This window comes from Dermacentor andersoni, chromosome 6, assembly GCF_023375885.2.
Source record: "Dermacentor andersoni chromosome 6, qqDerAnde1_hic_scaffold, whole genome shotgun sequence".
NCBI lineage: Eukaryota > Metazoa > Arthropoda > Arachnida > Ixodida > Ixodidae > Dermacentor > Dermacentor andersoni.
In genome coordinates this window covers 147232371-147255812 of record NC_092819.1, presented here as the reverse complement: position 1 = coordinate 147255812, position 23442 = coordinate 147232371, and the positions used below count along the sequence as shown (strand labels likewise).

The 23442-nt window shown below is 47.8% G+C and overlaps 1 long non-coding RNA gene across 1 annotated transcript in view; it reads right to left on the bottom strand.

Annotated features, from left to right (window-relative positions):
• The window catches only part of LOC140219016 (uncharacterized), an 82678-nt gene extending 59487 nt beyond the window's left edge, over positions 1 to 23191 (bottom strand). Inside the window, exon 1 of the long non-coding RNA XR_011895294.1 lies at positions 23040 to 23191. This is a non-coding gene — a long non-coding RNA (uncharacterized lncRNA). The remainder of the gene's footprint in view (positions 1 to 23039) is intronic.
• Between the last annotated feature and the right edge of the window lie 251 nt (positions 23192 to 23442).

The following is a 23442-nucleotide window of genomic DNA, read 5'->3' as shown; positions in this document are numbered from 1 at the left end:
CGAAAGATATTGGATCCTGCGAGCAAGACAGGCCGTGAAGAAAATCATTCGTCGTTGTGTTCCGTGTCAAAGACAAAGCAGCCGCCCCACGGATGAGCCGTTTGCACCGCTCCCATACGACCGTATCCGCGAATCAGAGCCATTTGAAATTACTGGAGTGGACTTCGCAGGGCCGATATTTTATACCGAGCTTGGAAATTCCTACAAGGCCTATATAGCCCTGTTCACATGTGCCACCACGTGAGCTGTGCATTTGGAACTCGTCAGGGACTTGACAACACAATCTTTCCTTATGACTTTCAAGAGGTTCGTGGCCCGGCGGGGAATGCCCAGGAAAGTTTATTCAGACAACGCTCTAACGTTCAAGCGAGTGTCGAGAGACTTGGAAAAGCTATTCTACGCTATAAAGGGAGGCGAGCTGCAGGCTTACTTGGGCGACAACCACATCGCCTGGAAGTTCATCGTAGAAAGAGCACCGTGGTGGGGCGGTTTTTGGGAACGCATGGTGCGAACTGTTAAGACAGCGCTGCGAAAGGTCCTCGGAAGAAGTGCCTTGCATTATGACAGCTTGACCACCGTCCTCACTCAGATCGAGGCGGTTGTGAACTCCCGCCCGCTCACGTTCCTTCACTCGGACGCGGGGGAGCTTCTGCCCCTAACGCCATCGCATTTCTTAATAGGGCGCCGAATGACAAGTTTGCCTAGCACTGGAGAAACGGTCTCCAGCGAATCTACGAAGTCTGCGCTCACAAGACGCTGGCAACACCGCATGACACTTGTCGATTCATTCTGGAAACGATGGAGGCAGGAATACTTACTAGAACTTCGCTCTGGTCATGTTACCGCTCAGCGAAAAGAGAGAAGCATAAGGGAAGGGGACATTGTCCTACTCGGGGAGGAGAAGGTCCCGCGACAGATGTGGAAGCTGTGCCGGGTTGTCGAAACGTTTCCTGGAAGGGATGGCCGAGTTCGAGCATGCAAGATTTCTCTGCCGGACCGAAAGCTGCTGAGACGACCGGTCCAAGCCCTCTACCCGCTTGAACTAGGGGAGGAATGAGCCGACGCTCATTGCGGGGGAGGTTGTTGAGAATTGGTAGCGACCGTCGCGCGTTTCCTGCAACCGTGGTTGGGGACCCGGCGACGCACCAAGAGGGAGCCACACCAAGAGGGAGCCGGCGAACGGACGAGGGGGCGCCCCGCTGGGCTGGTGTCCCGACCGGCGCCTCGACCCGCAACCTCATCCGTGCCCGTGTTTTCGGCGGACCGCCTGCTGGGTGCGAATGGCCGGCGCTTCCGAGAAAGATGAAGGCGTCGGTGCGGCCAACGGACAACTCGTATTTTGTATTTTCTTTTCTCTTCCTTTTCTAGTCACTGCGATGTCTTTGTAAAATAAATGTTCAGTCTTGAAGCGAACCCCGACGAGTGAGAATCGTTCCTTCGAGGCTCCTGCGTGCGCGGCCGCTATACGCCGCCGCCGGAGAGAGTCTCACGCAGCAGTTTTGTTGTAGTCGCACTCGCGAAGTGACCTCCATAGAGCGTTGGTCGTAGCCTTTAATTATTCTACAGCCCCCGTCTTGATAAGTTTAAAGCGTGTCAAATTACATTCACACTACGCAAGTATGTACTTTCATCACAGCAGCTAACGAATCACAAGAAAAAATACTTTCATTTATGATAACCATTCCACAACCTTTATAGTGCATTTCTGGCCTTGCTAAAAACTTGCAGCGATACATAATGCGCAAATATTATCGTGAGAGCAATGCTTTATTGTTGCTCGAGTTGTAGGAGAAAGCAAAAGCGAGCAAAAAGGGCATGCCATACCTGTCCCTTGCAAGATCTATAGGGTTTATTGCGTACCCTAACTGAAGACTTGGTGCCCAGTCTGGGTTTGTCTCGTCCATCAAATAAGATGGCTTTCCTGCAAGTTAAACAAATACAGGCGCGCATGTCAGCACCGTGCCTTGCAGTATGATGTCAAGGTCACAGAGAAAAGTCCAAGCGACAGCTTTTTACAAAAGACGTCGCAAGCGAGCTTAAACAATTCAGCTGCGCCCGTGCACACTGACAGCACAAATTAACGTCGCCTACGTCAATAAAACGGCGGTTAGGAAAGCGTGAATATCCGGAGTACCGTAAGTTTAACTGCCCTTTTCAAAGCTGCTTGGTGATGTGACAGCACACACGTGCTCAAGAATTACTACGTGGAGCTGAAACAATTCAGCTGCGACTGCGCGCGATGGCAGTGTACCTACATTAAGGTCGCCTACGCCCATAAAAAAAGCGGTTATGTAAGCGTAAACAGTGGAGTACCACAACTTTAACTGCCCTTTTCAAAGCAGCTTGGTGACGTGGCAACAAACACGCTTGTGCTCAAGCATAAAATATGCGTAATTGCAATGTTTAGAATGTAAACTGGCACTTACCAGAAATGAAGTGAACACCGCACACTTTGTAGTTCGGAGAATTTTTGTCGATGTCAGCGCGACGAATGCGGCGAAACCACTCGGCACGACGCCTTTCCGACAATTCTTGCGTCCTGCTGCATTGGTTGTAGTTGACTGAAGGCACTCCATAGAAAACCTCGTTTGTGTTCTCGCTGTTTTTTTGCCACAACCTATTGCTGCAACCATGAACCACGCAATTTACCATGATTTTCTGCGACTCACTGCTACTGCACTACTGGTCAGCTGCTTCTCCGTGAACTGACGAGCTTCGCAAAGTGGCCAAAATTATGGCGCACCGGAAGTGGAACCAGCTCGCGCCCTTCCCATCAGCCCGTGCGGCGGCATGGGCGTGTTGTCAGCGAATACAACCTATACGCATAATGCATGCGCTGCCTGCTTCGTAGTGCTTGGTTCAAACTCAGGGAACCAGAAACACTAGTCATTTTGCTTTAACCAGTTGTTGCGCACGCACTTCAGTAGGTGCACTGGGTCAATGACAAAGAACAATGGCCGGTGCTGAACTGATGGGTGCGGCAACACGAAATCATTTGCCAGTAATTTTTTCGGTATGGCTTGGGGGGCCTCGGTCACCGAGTACTTAAAAGGCATCACAGCGTTCTTTTCAGTCACAATGCACATGCCTTTGTATCCTATTTATTCTAAGCCACGATGATGTCTCCCAAAACCTTGTGCAGAAATTCCCCACTAGCCTTATGCAAGAGTGCAATGTGTGCTACCTCCTTAAACTTGCACATGAGGCTGTGCCCCATAAATACAAATGCCTTGTTTGCTGCTCCTGCATTGTTCAATGTGATACCAACTATGTTGCGTCCCTTTTAATAAAAAGGGCTTTAGGTTAATTTCATCTATCATCAAAGTCGCGTAGCTTCGTTGCTCATTAAACTCGGGTACCTTCTTGGCCATGTAGCGGAGAAATATACCGTATTGCTGCTCCAATTGGGGATCAGCCAGAGTGATGAGCATATTCACCAAATGGTCCTTGGGTGTGGCATGATAATGCTCCCGTGATTGCACAGGCACTTGTATGTATGAGGCGATATAGTAAAAACTATGCAGCAGTACACTATGAAGTCAACAGAGTAACGCCGCCATTATTTTTCTTTTTTTGACAGCTGCACTTGCTCGGTGAGTGGTTGAATGGTCGGGGAATTATCATCTCCTCGTGTTGAGGATATTTTGCTCAAAAGAGATGCGACAGTCTCGCAGATGTCAGAGTTTTCAGAACTCGCGGCACTGTCGAACCTCTCGACTCCCTCAAGCAACTGCAGCAGCCGTCGTTTGCTGTCGACCGCCGACGCAACTAGCACTTTGGACTTGAGCTGCTTCACTTGTGCTTTTGCGACATTTATAACAACAGAGTATTTAATCCAGGGAGCCTTATCGTTACAAATGTGAGCCATAATATAGTGTTAATTGCGTTCGATGACATGCCAAAATGTCAGCTGCTTGCCTCGAATTAAGTTTGCCAAACGTTTCAAATTGCAAAGCGTGTCTGCTTTGTCTATTCTGGGCAGTGACAATTGACACCGCAAGCACCTTCTCTCTGGGTCCTCTTGTCTAGTTCCTTCTCTAGGCAGGCAGCTTTTAGCAATCAGGGAATACCGTCAGCACGGCCTCAGGTTGAAGCCACAAACGTGAGAGCGACGTGGTCACTGTGCGGCCAGTGGCTTAATCAATATAGCTTGTCTCTTGAACGACATCTTCCGCATTAAAGTGATGCTCGCACACCTAAACAGAAGAAATATATTCTAAGTATGGTTACCTGACATTGCGGGCTATGCGTTACGTATTTAACCTTTACCTGCCACAAAGGAGTTTTAAGCAGTGCTTGCAACCCAGTGGTATCAGCGACCTGCTCGGAAAATGAACATTCAAAATTTCTTACCCTGGAGTTTGCTGAGACGACCATGTTATTGCTTGGAATGGCACGTATCCAAGCTTTTCTTGCGTCGGCTTTAGGGAACGAGAAGATGTACACCTCGGGCCCTGTCTTATTTTCCACTGCACCGCGGCACACAACACTTCCCAGGCATTTCGCAGTTTATTCTAATTCTGCACAACCCTATTCGGCACACACAGCATGCAATAAACACCGGTGTCAATCGCTGTCGCCGATTCACGCATGGAAGTAAAGATTCAAGCAAACAACCACATTTTGCAGTGACCACGTGCATCTGACGGCAATGCGGGTGCGCGTTCGAACATGCCACTGCACTAGGGAGCCTACATGTCGTGCCATGTAGGCTCCCTACACTGTGTACTAGAATTATTCTATATACTGGAGTCACCACTGCGCCGTGGATGACGGCCCCACACCGATGACGTATGATCACGTGGCCACAGGAGCATCCCCAGCCTAGAAAGAATTTCCTCTAGGTGGTGTTTGTTCCCTCCCCCCCCCCCCTCTCAAGAGGAAGACACGAAATCAGGCAGAAACAATTTATGATAACTCAAAGGGAACATATAGAATAGAATTTATTCACAGGAAAAACAGAGGTCGACCTGAGCTAGTGCAAACTCAAAGGGAAGCTCATTACTTTTTGAAATGAGATCAAGATTCCATAGAACACGCGCTTATAAAGCAAGATATAAGAAGGAAGAAGAAGCATGCACTTGCTGCAGTAAGGCTACGGAAACGATAGAGCACATTTTATGCATAACTTGCACGTGCGTCACTTCCCGCAGCTTCCGTGACCACGTCCGCCATTGCCAGGTACCAACCGATCCGGCAGCCATACGGACAACTGTGTTCGCGTCTTTCCGTAGTCCTTGTTTTGTTCAAAGTAATGCCTATATGTGCAATATATGGTTGCCGAACAAGAAGCATGAGTGCCAAGAGGCCCAGCTGCACTGAAGTGAATGTAGGACAGCACGGTTTGCCTAAAATAACTCGGCAGTGTGAAAGAACGAGGATTCTCTCCAAAAAGCGCAGGAGCCTCTGGCTTGCTCGTATTAATAGAAACGACTTGAAGAACCTTGAAAACGTCCATGTCTGCGGTCGCCACTTCACAGGTAAGGAAAAGGCACACCAGCATACATTTACAAACCGATATAGACAGGCCATGCCGCTGATTGCGATGCATACACGCAGCAGATCTCGTCCGCTGTTTACGTACGCCGATCTTTCTCGCTTCTGTTAATGTATGGTGCACGCCACGAGTTTTAGATTGCCGTTTACGTACGCTGCTCACTTTTTCTGCTCATCCTTAAAACACTGCCTGTGCAACGTCACTATGTGCCGTGTAAAAACGTGGGTGCTTTCGTGTCGGCAGCTGAAAGTCGAGCCATCCTATGTGATCATTACATTGGGAGGCTTCGCAATAGCTCTGAATATTTGCAGGCAGGTTTTCCAAGTTGATGGATGATGCAAACCCTGACTGGGCACCAATGCAGAATCTGGGTTACGGAAGTGAAAGACCTTTGACCAACGAAGCGAGGTTCCAGCGATCAAAGAAGCACAGCCAAAAAAAGAACAGATGCTCTCGAAGCCAGCGTAGCAGCGCAACAGTCTCCCGTGGGTATCGAGTTTCTTGAAAGCGGTGAAAGCTCTGAAAGTGAGGCAGAGTGTCGAATGGAGCTTCGAGTTTCTATTGTGGACTCGGAACCACGCAGAAGTAAGTTTGCAACAAAATTTTGTGATACTGCCTACTGTGAATACGTAGGATTTGGTTTACATTTTTTTCTTCTTTTGCAGCTAATATTGGTGTGCAGACGGATTTAACGGAGCAAAACATCCAAGCACTTAAGGCAGACAACAAGAGGCTTTCTTCTGAATTGTGCATCTTAAAGAAGCAAAAAGAATTGCTTGAAGTTACGGAAGCATCTCTGTGTCAAGATGACGCCAAAGTTGCCTTTTACCTGGGAATGATGAACTTTCGGTCTTGCATGTTATATTCCAACTGGTCGAGCCTGCTGTAAAACATATGCCGCAAGATGGGTTGCCAAAGTTTCAAGAGTTTATTATTTTCTTCATGAAACTTAAATTCAACTTTCTGCACCAGGATCTTGCCTACAGTTTTCACATTTCATGTACTACCGTCGATAGAATTTTTGAGAAGTGGCTGGATGCTGCCTTTTCAAGGCCGAGATCGCAAATTATGCAGCCGTCACGAAGAGAGATACAAAGGACAATGCCACAAGCGTTTTTTGACTCATTAGGCTCAAAAGTGGCAGTCATAATTGACTGCTTTGAGATCAAAATTGAGAGACCATCATCCTTGCAGCCAAGAAGCGAGACTTGGTCATACTATAAGAACAGCAACACTGAGAAGTTTTTAATTGGCATGTGTCCAGAAAGCATCATGACATACATTTCTGAAGGCTGGGGAGACAGAGCTAGCGATAAGCACATAACCAAACATTGCAGCATTTTGGAGTATTTGTCACAAGGGAATGTTTTAGCTGACAGAGGTTTCGACATTGCAGATACTTTAGGATTGTACTGTGCTAGACTCCACATCCCTGCTTTCACTAGAGGCCAGAAACAACTCACTGCGCTGGCTGTAGAAAAAAATGAGAAAACTGGCCAATGTTTGCATTCATGTAGAACGGGTGATATGGTTTGGGCAGAACTAATATTTGATAATGAAGGCAGTCCAGCCAAATCACTACATGGCTAGCAAGACAGGACATGCATTCACACCACTTGACAAGATTGTAACAGTTTGCTGTGCCCTCAGCAACCTTTGTCCATCTGTAGTTCCTGCAAATCCAAAACTGCCCTCGTGAACAGCCTTGCTGTTTAGAAGTATGGTTGTTTGGGCTAGTTCGTTACATACAGCCATCGGGGTCATAGCACAAAGAATGTGGGCAATTGGGGTCACGCATGAAGGAATGTGGTGCATCACTTTCCCATGTAGTGCGGGAAGGTTTACACTGCGCAGTCGTAAAGATGGCTGAATGATAGGTTAATATAACATAACCAAAAATTGAAGCGATGCAGGGATGGTCATTGCGGTGATTGTGGGCTTGTTTAAGCCTTGTTTAAGAAGTGCTCTGTTTTGTATAGGAATGTAGATGAAGTTACGCGACAAGTTGATGAAGCTGCTTTGATAGCGAGGGCCGCTGCTACCTGCATCAGTTCTCCTTCAGTTGCTCCGACTACAAGCAAATTTGCATTCCTGGAAGCAGCTGGTTTTCATGTGCAGTAATTGGGCCTTTTCAGCGTGCAGACCTACAAATACGGGTTTTCCTGGAAATAAACATTCAGGTGAAAGTTAGCGCTCGTCCTTGTCTCGCTCTTGTCCCTGTCTTCCAGCGCCATGACCCCCATTGCCATTCTTTGCTGATTGTGCACTTTCATTTGCGACTTTTTCACTGAGTGATTGCTGCCATTGTTCTCCCATTGCATTATAAATAACTGCGTGTTGCACAGTAGGCAGATTGCAAAGTTTTACTCAAGGCATTCTTGTACAAGTATGAACTTGTTACAGGTGTTTTTACATTTGCACAAGTATTCACTCAAGCACTTGGTGTGTCTACAAACATGCATCTTTGAACAAACATGTGCTTGTAAATGTGTGCCGAATCTGATCTGCAGTGTGCGGTCGCAACATGTGCATATTCTCCCTGTAGTTTACTTGTGACACAGCTTTTTTCATATTCCATTTTCTGATTCATGTACGCTGAGAATAAAGTGTACGTTTGTGCTGTTCGGTTATCAAGGAACATTTTGTCGTTTGAGTGATCTTTATGTGTGTGTATTTGTTAACACACTTGATTGCAAGTGCCTTTGCACCTCAAATAAGTTTTGACTGCGTGCTTGAGTACAATTCGTCTTTTTACCCCCTGCAATACCATATTGCTTGTTTTAGTATTAACCACTCCTGTCTTGACTGCAAAATGGTAGCTAGCAGTATTGTGTAAATAATAACAGTAAGTTTATGAATAAATTCTTATTCTGGAACTTTTTCAATTTCAGCAAAGAAACTAAAATTGTGAGTATTGGATATAAATCTGGCATATCGTTTCATATTGGTGCATTTACACACTTAAAGCTATTCTACATTTAGCAATCATTGTTTACTTGGATCTAGCTGTACATGCAAAATTCACAGTGTGCCGTCTTGATGTTTGTTGCTGTGTACATAATAATGGGCGACAAGGCTTCACTTCACTAAGCTATCCTGTGTTTACACTTGACGCTGTACTGGCCGCTCCAGGTGTAGTCTTGACAATGTTTGACAAACAGCTGAATGGTGCTGCAGCTCTGTTGGGGTTTGTAGCTTTCTGATGGCTATTTCCCCGCGGCACAGTCCTCACAAAACCACTGTTTCTGTTTCGGAGCCCTCTTAGTACCAAGACAAACATAGTGATACTAGCCATACTTGAAATTTTGGCCTTTGCATGCCAGCATTTTGCCAGATTCAGGCCCTCCGCAAAAACAGTATGAGGCTTCATCTTTGCTGTTTTGGCTGCTTTCTGTACTTTTCCTGGTGAAATATTGTGCAAGCAGTTCTGGCATGATTACTTGTGTAAAAAATTTCTTTTGTAGAGGACAGCATGGAGTTCAAAAAGGTATCGTCCTTGCTGACCCTTTTTATGTACACTGACAATGGGGTCTAAACAACAAAATTGCAATGTTGTCTCGCATACTGCCATTTGTGTTTGCCCTTGAAAGTAGTATGGGTGAGTTCGTTTCAATGTCAGCTTTCCATTCACATTCTCTAGACAAAAATTTAGGTCATTGCTCGCCTCATGTATTCCTCTCCTGGCCAGTGTGTACAGGCATTTAACCTCGACGATGCCTTTGCCGCAGCATTTGTAGCTGATAGAAGCATCTGGTGTCGCTGCAAGATATGGGTGTTGTGTGCTCATGTAAACTCCCAGCTTTAACAGTTAAAAAGAACTATGATGCTGCTTCATTTCAGACATGTAGCTCGTGATTGCATCACACTCATGCTCCAATCCCCTCATTGTCGATGTGCAGGTGAACTTCTGCTGCTCCGGATAACACACTTTCTTCAGGAGACTTATAGAAGGCTTTTTCAAGCTCGTTGAGCACACACTTTGTCACAGAAGCAGTGATTCTGCCAGCATGATACATAAACCACTTTGGACAACTTGATTGTCCAAAGCTGGTCGACAAAACCAGGTAAGTGATTATGTCCACCTGTGTTGTAGCTGGCAGCAGCTCCACATCTGCAGTCGCATCCGCGCCGACTCTGAGTGTGTAAGGGTCCACGCCATCGTAGAGTTTGGTCTTCGTCTCGTATAGTGCCCGCGTAGCGCCGACAAGACCATTGTAGTACGCAGGGCAAAACTCTGAACACTGTCCTTTCAGCATTGCCATGCTTCAACCGTCGTACATGCCCGTCACAAACGCATTGTACTTCACAGACAAAGAGCAAGTGATCCAAACATGGTGCCGAGCAATGGCGGGCGGTCGGTGCAGACTATGGATGTGACATCACGTGCAAGTTATGTATTAGGATGTGAAGATCCCTGCCCACCGATCGATTTAGGCATGTCTAGCCTCGTTGAAGCCCTTGGGTTTAGCAAAAGCAGGGGAAAAGTAAATATGTCTGCAGCAGAGATTAGTAAGTGGTGATTGGAAGATGGTGGAAGAAAAGTAGGGAACCGGCAAACAATGGAGGTGTGCAAAAACAAAGTTCACAATAGAGGTTCAGAAAGTTTGGTTATGAGAATTCATCGTGAGCTTTTTTTTTCATTTTCTTTTTTTTTCTTTAACATAGGTAGGACATTAGGCAATATAATAACAAGAGCTTGGTGGCGGAATCCACTAGCCCGTTCCAAAGGGGACACACTCATAGCATCCATCCATCCATCATCCTGCCGAAATTTTTGAAGTCACCCTCCCCTCTTCCATCGCTAACGCAACGTAACACTCTGTTTTGAACATTTCGGCTTCCATCATACCCGATAGAAAACAGGTGCCTGAATGCTCTCCTCATCTCCGCTCCCTGCAGGATGGGGACATCTTTGAAGGGGCAGTTGCTGCCTCGACTTGGCCGTCACTGCCACTACCGCGCCGGCGTGCCCTGTTCGCACTATGCTGGTTATTCGCTGTGATAATGCACGAGGAAATAGCTGCGATGGCTTGAAATGCCTTGAAATACCAATGAAATTGAAAAGCTTTCTTTGCTTCTTCCTTCGACTTTTCCACTGCAGCTGCTGTGGCTGTGTGGCACACCATGTCCTGGGTGGTTCAGAGTGTGAGTATACATGGAAGAAGCGTGGCAGGGAGCAAAGGCGATGCGATAAACTCATTTGGACCTTTGCACCATGTTTCATGTTCACAATACCCTCTGGACTCCCCTGGGCACCGTGACATTAGCCTCTTGACACCTGTAATGACCCCCACAAAAGCATTGCAGAAACTGCAGCACTTATCTTTAGTCAAGAAGGAAATTAGATAGAATGGTAGAGAGGGGGGGGAATGCAAAGAATGGGTAGAACCAACACAGTCGTGACACTATCTGCGTTGAAACTGAGGCCATTTGACACAGGCTCCACTGCTCCCCCAACAAATCAGAAGTTTTACGCATACAGCCCACCCATCATCCAGCGTAGCTACCCAAGGAAGACAGACGTCTGGCATGCTCCTGACCACCGCCCGCTCTGCTACCACTGCGGAGATAGGACCGGGAGATGGGACTGCAAGGATTCGCCGTTAACGCGCCGCAACCACACCTTCGCGAAGGAACTCGCGATATCACCGGCTACCTTGCCGCTACTCAGTGGAGCACTCGACGACCATCCCGATCGCCGTCAGCAGGTCGTTACTTGTCACCACAATGCCGACCATACACTGGCCCAGCCCGGGGCCGTTCTGCAAGCCCATATCCGGAAAACTAAAAGCAGTAACCGATGGAGGTGCGGTTGCTGTTCGTCGAACTGACAAAGATCCTCCGCCACCGACGAAGACGCCAAAAAGATGATCTCAACTATATATCAACAAGATGCCGCCATCCCACCAAAGCCTAGAAGCTAAGAATACGCCACAAAAACAAGACCTGATGACTCGACGTTCCAGCCACACATCAACACGACGCAGCCATGATACGACACCAAGACCTAATTGTAACGCAAGGCAAAGAACCGTCGGCCTCGACATACTTCTCGATGGCCATGCAGTCACTGCCTTAGTGGACACAGGAGCAAACTACTCTGTGATGAGTGGACTCGTCACCCAGTTGAAGAAAGTTAGGACTGCATGGGAAGACCCTCAAATGCGGACAGCTGGAGGACACCTAATAATGCCGATTGGAATCTGCACCACAATAACTGCAGTTCAACACCGGGTCCATCCTGCCACCTTTGTCATCTTCCAACAGTGTTCACGAGACGTCATTCTCGGCATAATTTTCCTGAACCAACACGGCGCAATCATCGACCTGAAGTTGAAGTCAATAACGCTGTCGGAAGATCAAGCGATACCACCGGAGAGCTGTCGCAGTCACCACACCTTGAGTGTGCTCAAAGATGAAGTCAGCATCCCGCCCCGCTCCAGCATTTTTATTTCCGCCGGCACCAAAACACCTGCAGACGTAGAAGGCATCATCGAGGGTGACCTATGTCTGCTGCTCGACCGTGAAGTTTGCGTTGCAAGAGGGATCGCTCGACTGCACGGAGGAGAAACGAAGGTGTTGCTGACAAACTTCAGCCAGGAGTTCAAGCACATGAACAAGGGCACAACGATCGCATACATCGAAGAAATTCTGGAAACCAGCAATGCGTTTGTCCTCTCCGATTCTGCTGCATCTACCCCCCATGACCGTAGTTCCCGAACCAGACTTCGACATAAATTCAAGTCTCCCCGTGATTCAGCAGCGACAGCTCAGAAGTCTGCTCCGACGATACAAAGACTGCTTCTCAACGTCATCGAGGATTCGACAAACACCAGTTGCAAAGCATCGCATAATAACCGAAGAGTGCGCTCCACCACTCTGCAGAGCCCTTACCGAGGTTCAACGCGGGAACGTGACGCTATTAGGCAACAAGTCGACGAAATGCTGCGCAACGACATAATCCAGCCATCGAAAAGGACGTGGGCATCTCCTGTTGTCTTGGTGAAGAAAAAGGACGGAACCCTAAGTTTCTGCATCGATTATCGTCGACTGAACAAGATCACAAAGAAGGACGTATACCCCATCGCATGGACAGACGACGCATTGGATCGGCTCTGCAACGCTAAATACTTCTCGTTGATGGATCTGAAATCTGGCTACTGGCAAATAGAAGTCGACGAGAGAGATCGCGAAAAGACCATCTTCATCACGCCCGACAGCCTCTACGAGTTCAAGGTCATGCCATTTGGTTTGTGCTTGGCGCCTGAAACGTTCCAGCGTGTGATGGACACAGTTTTAGCAGGGTTGAAGTGGCAGACTTATCTTGGCTACTTGGATGATGTCGTCTTCGCCGGGAATTCCGACAATCACCTTAGGCAGCTCGCGACAGTACTACAGGCCATCAAGTCGTCAAGGCTTACTCTCAAGCCATAAAAGTGCCATTTCACTTACTGCCGTTCCTAGGCCACGTCATCAGCAAATCTGGAGTCTGCCCTGACAAGCAGAAGACAGCTGCCACCACGAAGTTCCCACAGCCCATTGACAAGAAGGCAGTGCGTAGATTCCTTGGCATGTGTGCCTACTACACGTGCTTTGTCAAGGGCTTTTCACGCATCGCTGAGCCGCTGACACATCTAACTAAATGTGATGTTGAGTTCAAGTGGGAAATGCCGCAGGCCGACGCATTTCAAGAACTCAAACGATGCATGCAGTCGTCGCCGCTACTTGCGTACTTCGACGAGGACCCTGATACCGAAATCCACACTGAAGCCAGTAGCCTAGACCTCAATGCCTACTAGTGCAGAGGAAAGACGGACATGAACGGGTGATATCTTATGCTAGCCGGTTGATGTCAAAAGCGGAAGGCAATCATTTTACGATCGAAAAAAGAATGCCTCTCCATAATTTGGGCTATAGCAAAATTTTGTCCTTACCTATATGGCAGGTTATTCAATGTCGTCAGCAACCATCACTCGTTATGTTGGCTAGCAAATTTAAAGGACCCTCCAGGATTGCTGGCACAGTGGAGCCTCAGACTGTAAGAATATGACATCACTGTGATCTACAAGTCCGGACGAAAACACCGATGCGGATTGCCTATCACGCGCCCCGCCCCTTTTGACCCGCCACCGCAAGATGACGACACCTTCCTTGGAATTATAAGCGCGGAAGACTTCGCTGAACAGCAACGAGCAGACACGGAACTAAAAGCCTCATCGAGTATTTGGAAGGAAACACCGACGTTGTCCCTAGGGCATTTAAGCGAGGATTGGCTTCATTCTCAGTTCAAAACAACCTACTCGTAAAGAACTTCTCACCAGTCCGCGCCAACTACAGTAAAACCTCGATAACTCGAATTCGGTTTATTCGAAATCCCACGTAATTAGAAGGTTTTTGGCGGTCCCAACAGTTTGCATGCAAATTTTGCCGGATAATTTGAACAGCCAGCGTGCCCATATCCGGATAATACGTCAGTTTAAACCATGGCCTCCGTGATTTTCCCATGCATCCGTGATCTGCAAAAAAAAAATTTGTGCGCCAATCTCTGAGGCCAGTATAGCTGCCAGAGTGGCAGCCAGGCAGCACTTTAAATCAACTTTCTGTTTCCGGTGCTTTGTTGTGCCTCAGCGATCTGCACAGTGCTACAGCTGATTTTGGAGGCTAGCTTTAGTTGACAAAAAGCAACAACCAGGTGCCGCTAGGTCGAAATTTTTCTGGTTCCGTTTCCGTTGTTTCTTTGTCTAGCTTGTGGCAGGCACTGCTCGTAGCGTTTTGATAGTTCGGTGCCGCGACCAGACGTGTTTTGTGATCTGCTAGTTATTCTTGACCACGTGCGCGGTGTTGGTGTTAAGAAATTGCCGAAGTACAGAACTCTGACTCTCTGCCAGAAAGTGTGCCTAATTAAGGAGGCTGAAAAATGGACGAGCTCCAAAACACAGCTGGCTTTTGGAAAAGCACAAGGTGCCTTTATCGACCCTTTCGACGATATTGAAGAATAAGACAAAGATCCTGGAGGCCCACAGGAAGGCGCATTTGACGAAGCGGACAAGGATTCGTTTTCCTACATATCCGGACGTTGAAGACTCCATGATAAAGTGGCTTCAGCATGCAAATGCAGCACACCTGCCTTTGAATGGCACGCTGCTGCACGAAAAGGCCGACGAGCTTGCACTGCGGCTGGGCCATGAAGCATTTAAGTGCAGCAACGGCTAGTTGTCCAGATTTAAAGACTGCAAGAACCTCACGTTCGTGACAGTGCGCGGCGAAAGCGGGTGCGTCGACCCAAATGTTGTCGAGAATTGGAAAAAGCATACATTGGCTCCACTGCTTCAGCAGTACATGGAGGACGATGTTTACAACATGGACGAGGCCACATTGTTTTATAAAATGCTGACAACGAAGATGTTTGCCCCAAAGGATGCGGTAGCCACAGGAAAAAAACAACCCAAGGACAGAATAACCGTTCTGTTTGGTGCGAATATGTCCGGCAGTCACAAACTCCCGCTGCTGATCATCAGAAAAGTGGAGAAGCCTCGGTGCTTCAAGAACGCACGACTTCCTCCTAAGGATGATGTGCTGTACAAAAGTAACAAAAAAGCTTGAATGACGCCGCGCTGTTCGAGGGCCTTACCTTGACTAAGTTTGCTGCCGGGGGACGAAAAGTTGTTTTTGTTGTTGAAAACTGCCCAGCCCACGCCGACATCCAGAATTTGACAGCAGTTAAGCTTGTCTTCCTGCCGCCGAATATTACAGCTGTATCACAGCCTATGAACCAAAGCGTTATTCTATAAGCGAGGAAGATTTATCGCTGCCATTTGCTTAAAAGAACCTTGTTCCGTGGACCGACTCGGTGCCATTTGCCTAACCGTGTACGCCTGGAAGCAGGTGGAGGGAGATATGATCAGGCGTTGCTTTATGCACGCCGGTTTTTGCAAGCAACAAGACGACAGTTCCGAGGATGCATCTGATGCCAACTGCATGCTGGATGATGGAGAGTCATTGTGTGAGTGCATGACCGACTTCGATGAAGAAAACGGCATATTTGAGCGTGAAACGATGTCCAAACGTCTTATGCCAACTTGGAAGGAGAAATATGTGACAACGGGCCTTCCAACGAAGGTGAAGGCGATGTTGAGCCCGCCCGAGCACCAGCTTTAGCTGCAGTCGTTGAGTTGCAGAACGTTGTGTGGTTTTGTGGAGTGTAGCGGCAGTAACAGTGAATTGCTGCACACTGTAAGCAGACTGGAGGACGCAGCCTACAGTGCGGCTAACTACCGCACCAAGCAGTCGCGCATCGATGACTACTTCAAGTGACCGTTTTTCAGGCGAAATAAAGTGCAGTGTTGATATAGCCACGTTTCGTATGTTTATTTCTCGCTTTTCGTCCATTTTTGATAGTTCGAAAACCCGGCTAATTCGATTATTTTTTGCAGTCCGACGGACTTTGAATTAACGAGGTTCCACTGCACCTTCTTGTTCCCTCAGCGCTGCGTCCAGAAGTGCTGCACACCATACACGGCGATCCGACCGCTGGGCATCTCGGATTCTCACGGACGCTATCGAGGATACACGGAAACGTCACGACATGCAGAGACTGTCAGCGACGCAAGACACCACCGACAAGGCCAGCGAGATTACTACAGCCGATCGAGCCTCCGTGCCGACCATTTCAGCAGATCGGGATGGACTTGTTGGGACCCTTTCCGACCTCAACATGCGGAATTAAGTGGATCGTTGTGGCGACAAACTACCTCACCCGCTTCACTGAAACGAAAGCCCTGCCGAAAGGTAGCGAAGCCGAAGTAGCGAAATTCTTCGTCGAGAACATCCTGCTGCGACATGGTGCCCCAGAAGTCCTCATCACCGACAGAGGAACAGCCTTTACAACGGAGCTCACCCAAGCCATTCTGCAATACAGCCAGACAAGCCAAAGGAAGACAACTGCCTACCACCCGCAGACGAATGGTCTTGCGGAGCGCCGACATGCTAGCAATGTACGTCAACGTCAAACAAAAGACCTGGGATGCCATCCTGCCTTACGTAACCTTTGCTTACAACACACTGGTGCAAGAAACAATACAAATCCCGCCATTCAAGCTGGTTTACTGCAGGAACCCGACAACGAATGAACACCAAGCTGCCGCAGGTCACCGACGAAGAGAATCCCGACGTCGCCACCTATTTCCAGAACACTGAAGAAGGCCGACAGCTCGCCTGCCTACAGATCAAGAATCAGCAGAGGACCAACAGCCGACATCAGATTTTCGACAATCGCGGACTGTGTTCACCGCTATTGCCGTTCTTTGTGTGTATCCTGTTTTTGAGAGCACAGGTTCGCCCAATAAACGCTAGTTTCGTTCAATAAACGCTATTTCGCAACTCTCAAATGTTCCTTCTCTTACACTAATGTTTACGTCCATAGCGTAATCAAATTGCGTAGGTGAGCGCACTCAAGAAAACTGTGCGGTTGTGTGCCCGTCAAAAAAGCTAAACGTGTGACAAACTTACACTAATATTCATCTTACCACCAACCAGAGGTAATTAGTTTTCACGTGTCTCCAAGAAAGAAAAAGAAAAGAAAGGGAAATGCATGCACGGCAGCATCCTTCCTACGCGCACCCCTGTGCACGAGCGAGCAGCATCCTGTCCTATGCGCATGAGTGAGAAACAGGCAATCGCCCTTTGAGTGATTAGTAACGAGGTAGCCATCAGTTTTGCAAGCGTAAGAAGCCGAAACTGCCTGCTGGACAAAACCCAAACTGCTGCCCGCCCGCCTGCACACCAACGCGCGAGCAGTAGTATATAGACGCACCAGAGCAAACTAGCTCTAAAGCAAACCATGCAACAAAACCCGAAAGGAGGCGTGAGAAAAAATTCCTGTGTTCCCACATAGTGGCAGCACATGCCAGAAAAGAAAAAGTTAGCAAATAGGCGTGTTTTTTTAAATACGGCACCGTAAATACACGGCATTGACCATTTTGGGCTTGTTCGCGGCGCCGTATTAAATTTACGTCATTGACCCTGAAAGGATTAATGTTGAAAAGCTATATGTAAGTGGCCGAAACTCGCTGCACGACAAATAGGCTCTATGACCATGATAAAACAATGGTTGCCTTCACATTGGCAGCTTTCACATTGCGATTCTTCACAGCACAGTGGTCATCATAGCCTTCACATTGCACTCACAAAATTGAAATCTCTCTATTATTTACAGAACCTATTCAAATGCGTTTAAACGCTGCAGATTCAGCGGTGTCACTAAATCCATTCGATTGGTAGATGTGTGCGACAGACCCTATGTGCTTCCAGAGTATTTCTACATGGCAGACAGAGGAGTGCTTCACTTCTGATGTACTCATAGGACATTGCCGATAAATTCCCGAGCACTACACAGTGCCTGATTGTCGTCTCCGACTCCTGTGGCTTCTTAGCATGGTAGTTTTTCACTTGATCGAGCAGTAATACTGCTCTGGCATTGCCTTTTTTAGCATCATCAACAACTTCCATGAATGCACTAAAATGGCACTTTTGCTTGAGCTTTCGAAGTTCTTTATAGGCATCAACAGTCTTTTTTAAACTGTCAGTTTTCGCCTTTAACGTACGCTGTTTTTCATGCCATCTCTTTCTCTCTATGTAAAAGGTCAAGGCTTATTGGTTCTTCGTCTGCATGCCAAAAGACCGCCTCACATACCCTCTGGGCATGACCTCTCTGCCGAAGATCGCAGCAGCATGTTGCTTGAAATAGTCAGCAGTGAGCGAAGTGCTGCCTGTGTCATTTTCACAGTTGGTTGAAACTACTTCAATGTTTCCTTCCATCCCTAATGCTGCAGCCTCACTCAGAGGAGAGTCGGCCGAAGCACTTTCCTCGCAATTCAGTGACACAGGTGTTTCGCTCTGAACCATTGAAGTGCCGTTGCTGGTGGGTCGCATATTGTCGGATGGCTCTCGCTTGCACTTCTGAATGCTGGCGCCGCTGGCTTCGCCATATAGGACAGGTAACCAGGGAATACACTTGGCACAACACTGGGCTTCAGCTGCCGCTCCTTGCAGTTGTTGTTGAAATCGGACGCTTGGAAATGCAAACTGCACACGACAGAGTAGTTCGACGTCGTGTTTGGTAGCCAGTCCTTTTTCGAGACAGCCTTCAGCCATTTTTCACGTGCAGTGCTGTCGGCCGGTATTTCATGAAAAGAAACACCTGGAGGTCTTTTCCATTGACTAGATGCACACAGTGGAACAACAGTACTGCATGACCACAGGAGTTCATCCACACAACTCTAAAGCATCGTCGATACTACATTGGCACAAACAAAAAGGACACAAAACATACGCGTGGACAGTGTGCACAGCAGCAGTGACCAGTCCAGTCGTGTCTACGGTAGTGTTGGTCGACAACACCTCTCGTCACCATTACAGCTGCATGGGTGAGAAAAACAGGAAAGGGTTCAGCAGGAAGCATGCTGCTCACGCAACTGGCATCTTCCTAGAGGAGGCGCTGACTATACTGAAGTCCAGAGGGAAGCTAGATAGAATGGTAGAGAAGGGGTAGAAGAGGCAGAGAATGGGTAGAATTGACGCAGTGGCGAAACTGCCACTCTTCGTTTGCATTTTCCATACAAGGAGGGTGGAGGGAGAGGGAAGGACCGGTAAAAGGCGATGCAAGAAGGCAAGGGGACACTACTACTATAGACATGACTGTGGTTGTGGAGAAACTGGATAAACTGAAGTTCTAGGTACGGTGACACGAGTGAGAGAAGTGGTACGATGTGAAAAGGAAAGGCAGCCCTTGTGGGAGCAGAGCTCAGCACCACATGACAACTTATTTATCCCCCTTCAGACTTTCCCTTTCATCCATGTCGCTCTTTCGGATTTTGTTGTAGCGCGAGCTGAATGACAAGGACAACAGAAAGGCACATCCGACACAGCGCAAAATAAGGTATGCCATACCAAGAAGCTCCTATTGGGGACGAGGATTTACGGAGTCGCCATCTGTCGGAAGCGCCTCCCTTGCATAGTGTGAGGGATCACGCGGCATGCTCCTAATAGGTTTGGCTTACGGCACTCAATAAAAACACCACATGACAGCCCTCCTAGAGATTTCTGTAAGTACTCTCAAAACGAGGGAAGTTTTTTACTGTCAAAATAATGATCTAGGGCAAAGTGGAAGCACAGAATAGTTTACATATGCAACCTTTTTACTGAATACGTACAGTGGATGCCACAGCACACGGTTGCCGCAATGGAGTCCTCCGAATCGGCTTCTTGTGTAAAAGGTAGGGAAACGCTGAGAGCAAACTATGTGAAATCTGTCCTTACAGTGGGCTGCCCCTATAACCGAATGAAGCCACAATGCAGCGATTGCACTGGTTCGCGGCGCCCGACTGCTCGTCTGCATGCATGTGCGCGCACACCGTTTTGCTTTCGCTGCGAGCGTGTTTTCGCACCATGCCATGAGCTTTAGGGCGCAGAATAGAAGCATATGGCAGTACACAAGGAACCATTGTTGCGTGGATGCTATCAGAGCTGCTCAAAAATAATTTCGTTAGAGAGACTTTGACGCCTACAGCGATTGTGATTTGCCATTCCGACGATTCGATTTTTTGTTTCTTCTAAATTTTTGAACGTTTCAATATTATTTCTCAAGTTGCATCGCACTGTATGTTATCAGAGTGCTCAGCGTGCGATTTCCCACTGCTTCTTTTTCGTAATCCAGTACATTAATTCATAACACAAACATGACCATGTGCCATGCCTTTATTTTTTTATGTGCTCCTTACCGCTCCCTTTCCATTCCAGTAAACTTGCCACAATCTAGCATGAACAAGTTCACTGACCAAATAAAGCGTCATTACATTAGCCGGGCAGCGGGTGCAGACGAATGTCTCAGTGCACGTTTTCTGCTACTGACAGAACATCGCAGTCCCAGCGCTGTAGCAGAAATCTTCCTCGTGTCTGTGCTTGCTCCATACCCGAGCTGTAGCCGATGGCTGCTTGCCGGTTCCAAGCTTCACGAGCCAAGCTTCAAGCAGCTTCTTGTCCTGTGGCTACGTGTGAATAAAGCTGACACCAGGCTCCGTGACACACGTCCGGCACTGAGCAGTAGCCTGCCATGCTGCATGCCTCTAAAAGCAGCCACTACCTATTATACTGCTTTCAAATGCTGTCAAGCAGATACTTAAAGCGGGAAACCCTCGCCACTTAATCAGAGCAGCAGCGCAGGTGGGACTTCAAGTTTTCGTTTTCAGTTCGCTTCGGCGCTTCCAAAGCAGCCGATGCGGCAGCTGTGTCCATGTGATCCCTCATGCTACGTCACACCGACAGTGGTGCCAGCCTTTCCAGTGGTGGAGCTCACCCCCAACAGCTATCCTCAGTGCTCTTTCGGAGCCCACCCCCTGAAACTTCTGTAGAAGAATAGACATTTGGGCGAGTTGGCACTGGTTGAACATCTTGAATGGGCAGCGCAATACCACAAAGGCAGGAACACACAGGACAGCGCTGTCCTGTGTGTTCCTGTCTTCACCATATTGTGCTGCCCCTTCAAGACAAACTTTCTGTTCCGTGGGAAGGGGGAGCGGGTTTGGTCAGAAAATTTCTGGGGGGGGAGGAGGGTGGCTTCGCCAATCCCCCCTCCTGGCTACGCAAACGTCTCAGCGAGACCATGCTAGACGCTGGCAGAATTTCTTCTACTCACACTCAAGTCAAATGCGTCGGTGCAAAGCCTGTTTTCAGTCGTTCAGAATACAGAATTGTCAAGTTCTTGGCTTTCGAGCTCCTCGGTGTTATCTCTTGCGCGTTGTGTTGGCGTAAGCAACACACTCGTGTTATCATTCCTGGCAATCGCTTGTCGCATTTTCACAAGCTTGAGTACTGAAAGAAGGTATATAGCTGTTGCGGGGCCACAAGGGACATCACAATCTTGTCCTACTGAGGTTCAGTACACGCCAAATTTACTTTCTCATCACGCAGAACTAAAAGATAGCATAAGAGAGATAATCAAGACGACTCCTCTCCCCAGAAATATGCACCTGGTGCACAACCTGGAAAGACGAAAGGCAAGGGCCAAAGCTCTCCTGCGAGTGATAGAACACGACAGAGAACATGCGGCTTTTGTAGATGCTGCATGGGTCAGAGGAAAGAAAGCCTTTACGACAGTAGTAGTAGATGCAGATGGTCTCACTTGGGATGCTATTACAATCATGACCAAAGACACGACAGTCGCGGAACAAGTAGCAATAGCATTGGCTTTAAGGAATGATAAGTGGACGAAGATTTACAGTGACTCTAAGATGGCTATTAAACACTTTACCAATGGCTTTGTAACCAAAAGGGCTGCCCAGCTGATCGGTGAGTTGGACAGCCAAGGGATCGAAATCCGCTGGTTTCCTGCGCACATGGGGTCTGTCGATCCATCTAGGAAGAATTTAAACGATATGGCTAACGCAGCTGCACGAGGACTTACTATCTGTGCACTACGTGACCAGGACCTTAACAATTTACAGGAGGAGAACAGGGACCAATTACTTACATATAATGAAATCACGAGGCATTACTACATTAACAGAAGGGAATTCCCAGTGCCACACGCTAAGCTCAATAGAGCTCAAGCGGTGACTGAGATTGTTGCAGACAAGAACTTATCCAAGTCCAAACTTTATTAACAAGCTATATCCTGAAAGTGAGGGACCAATCAAGTGCGAAAAGTCTAATGGCATAATTACTCTGGATCACATGCTTTTGCAGTGTCCTGTGACTTTCACAGACTGTGACAAGGAGAGAGACTGGTGGCGGCGAGTCCTACACAGTGGAGTTCTTTTCGATCAAGTACAGGCCGTCCAGAAGGCCCACAATACGGCGGTAAGGTTAAACCTTACTGTCCCGACGTAGGAGCCGCCTGCGTCAACCTAAGGGTTGATCTTCAGGATATTAAATAAAGTTCATCATACCATACCATACCATACCATACCATATGACCGAGCTGCTTTTCGCTAACTGCATCACAACGCCAGGCACGGTGAGCGTAACTGAAAAAGTGTCCCAAAATGTAAGTAACGAAATTACAATAATGTTTGGGGTCACAGATCGAATGCGTCCCGAACTTGTCCCAGCAAGATTCAGAACACGCGAAAGTGCACTGCTCGGCCGCGCTGCTTTTCATTAACTGCGTCACAAAGCCGGATGCGGCGCGCGTACCTCAAGTATATCCCAAAAAGTAACGAAATTATTTACAATAATGTTCGGGGTTAGAGGAAGCGCCAAGTCTTGTCCCAGTATTCAGTAGACGCGAAACTGCGTCGCACGGCCGAGCTGCTTTTCGCTAACTGCGTCACAACGCCGGATGCGGCGAGCGTGCCTCAAAAGTATTCCAAAAAAGTAACGAAATTAATTACAATAATGTTCGGGGGTCAGAGAAAGCGCCAAGACTTGTGCCAGTAAGATTCAGCATACACGAAACTAACTGCTTCACACGGCTCGACTGTTTTTGCGTCAAAAGTATCGGTTCCGTGCCGAAATGCGTCGCAGACTGTCAAACAGAATTTCTCACCTTGCGGTAGTCCACTAGTGCAGTGGTGCCGTGTTAAAGTGCACAAGGAACGCAAGAATACATTCGCCGGCAGCCCAACAAACAGGCTACGTCCAATTGAAACGGGTCTCCAAACAGGCTAACTTCACACGTTCAGCCGGTCTCGCACGCTTTGTTCCTGGCGCATCACGGCGCATGGCTAGCACATGGCCAATACCTCGGCATGGCGCTCCTGGCGTGACGCTAAATTGTTGCTAGGTGACGCAAAAAAATAAGTCACAAAATATAAGTTCATTTATACGCAAAACTTTTTACTTTTAGCTGGAAAGAATAAAAAAATAAAGAGTTGTTTAAGTTCATTTCACGACTTTTTTTTTTGATACTCGCCTCAGCTAACGGATGGGATTAACACTAGGCGTGACGT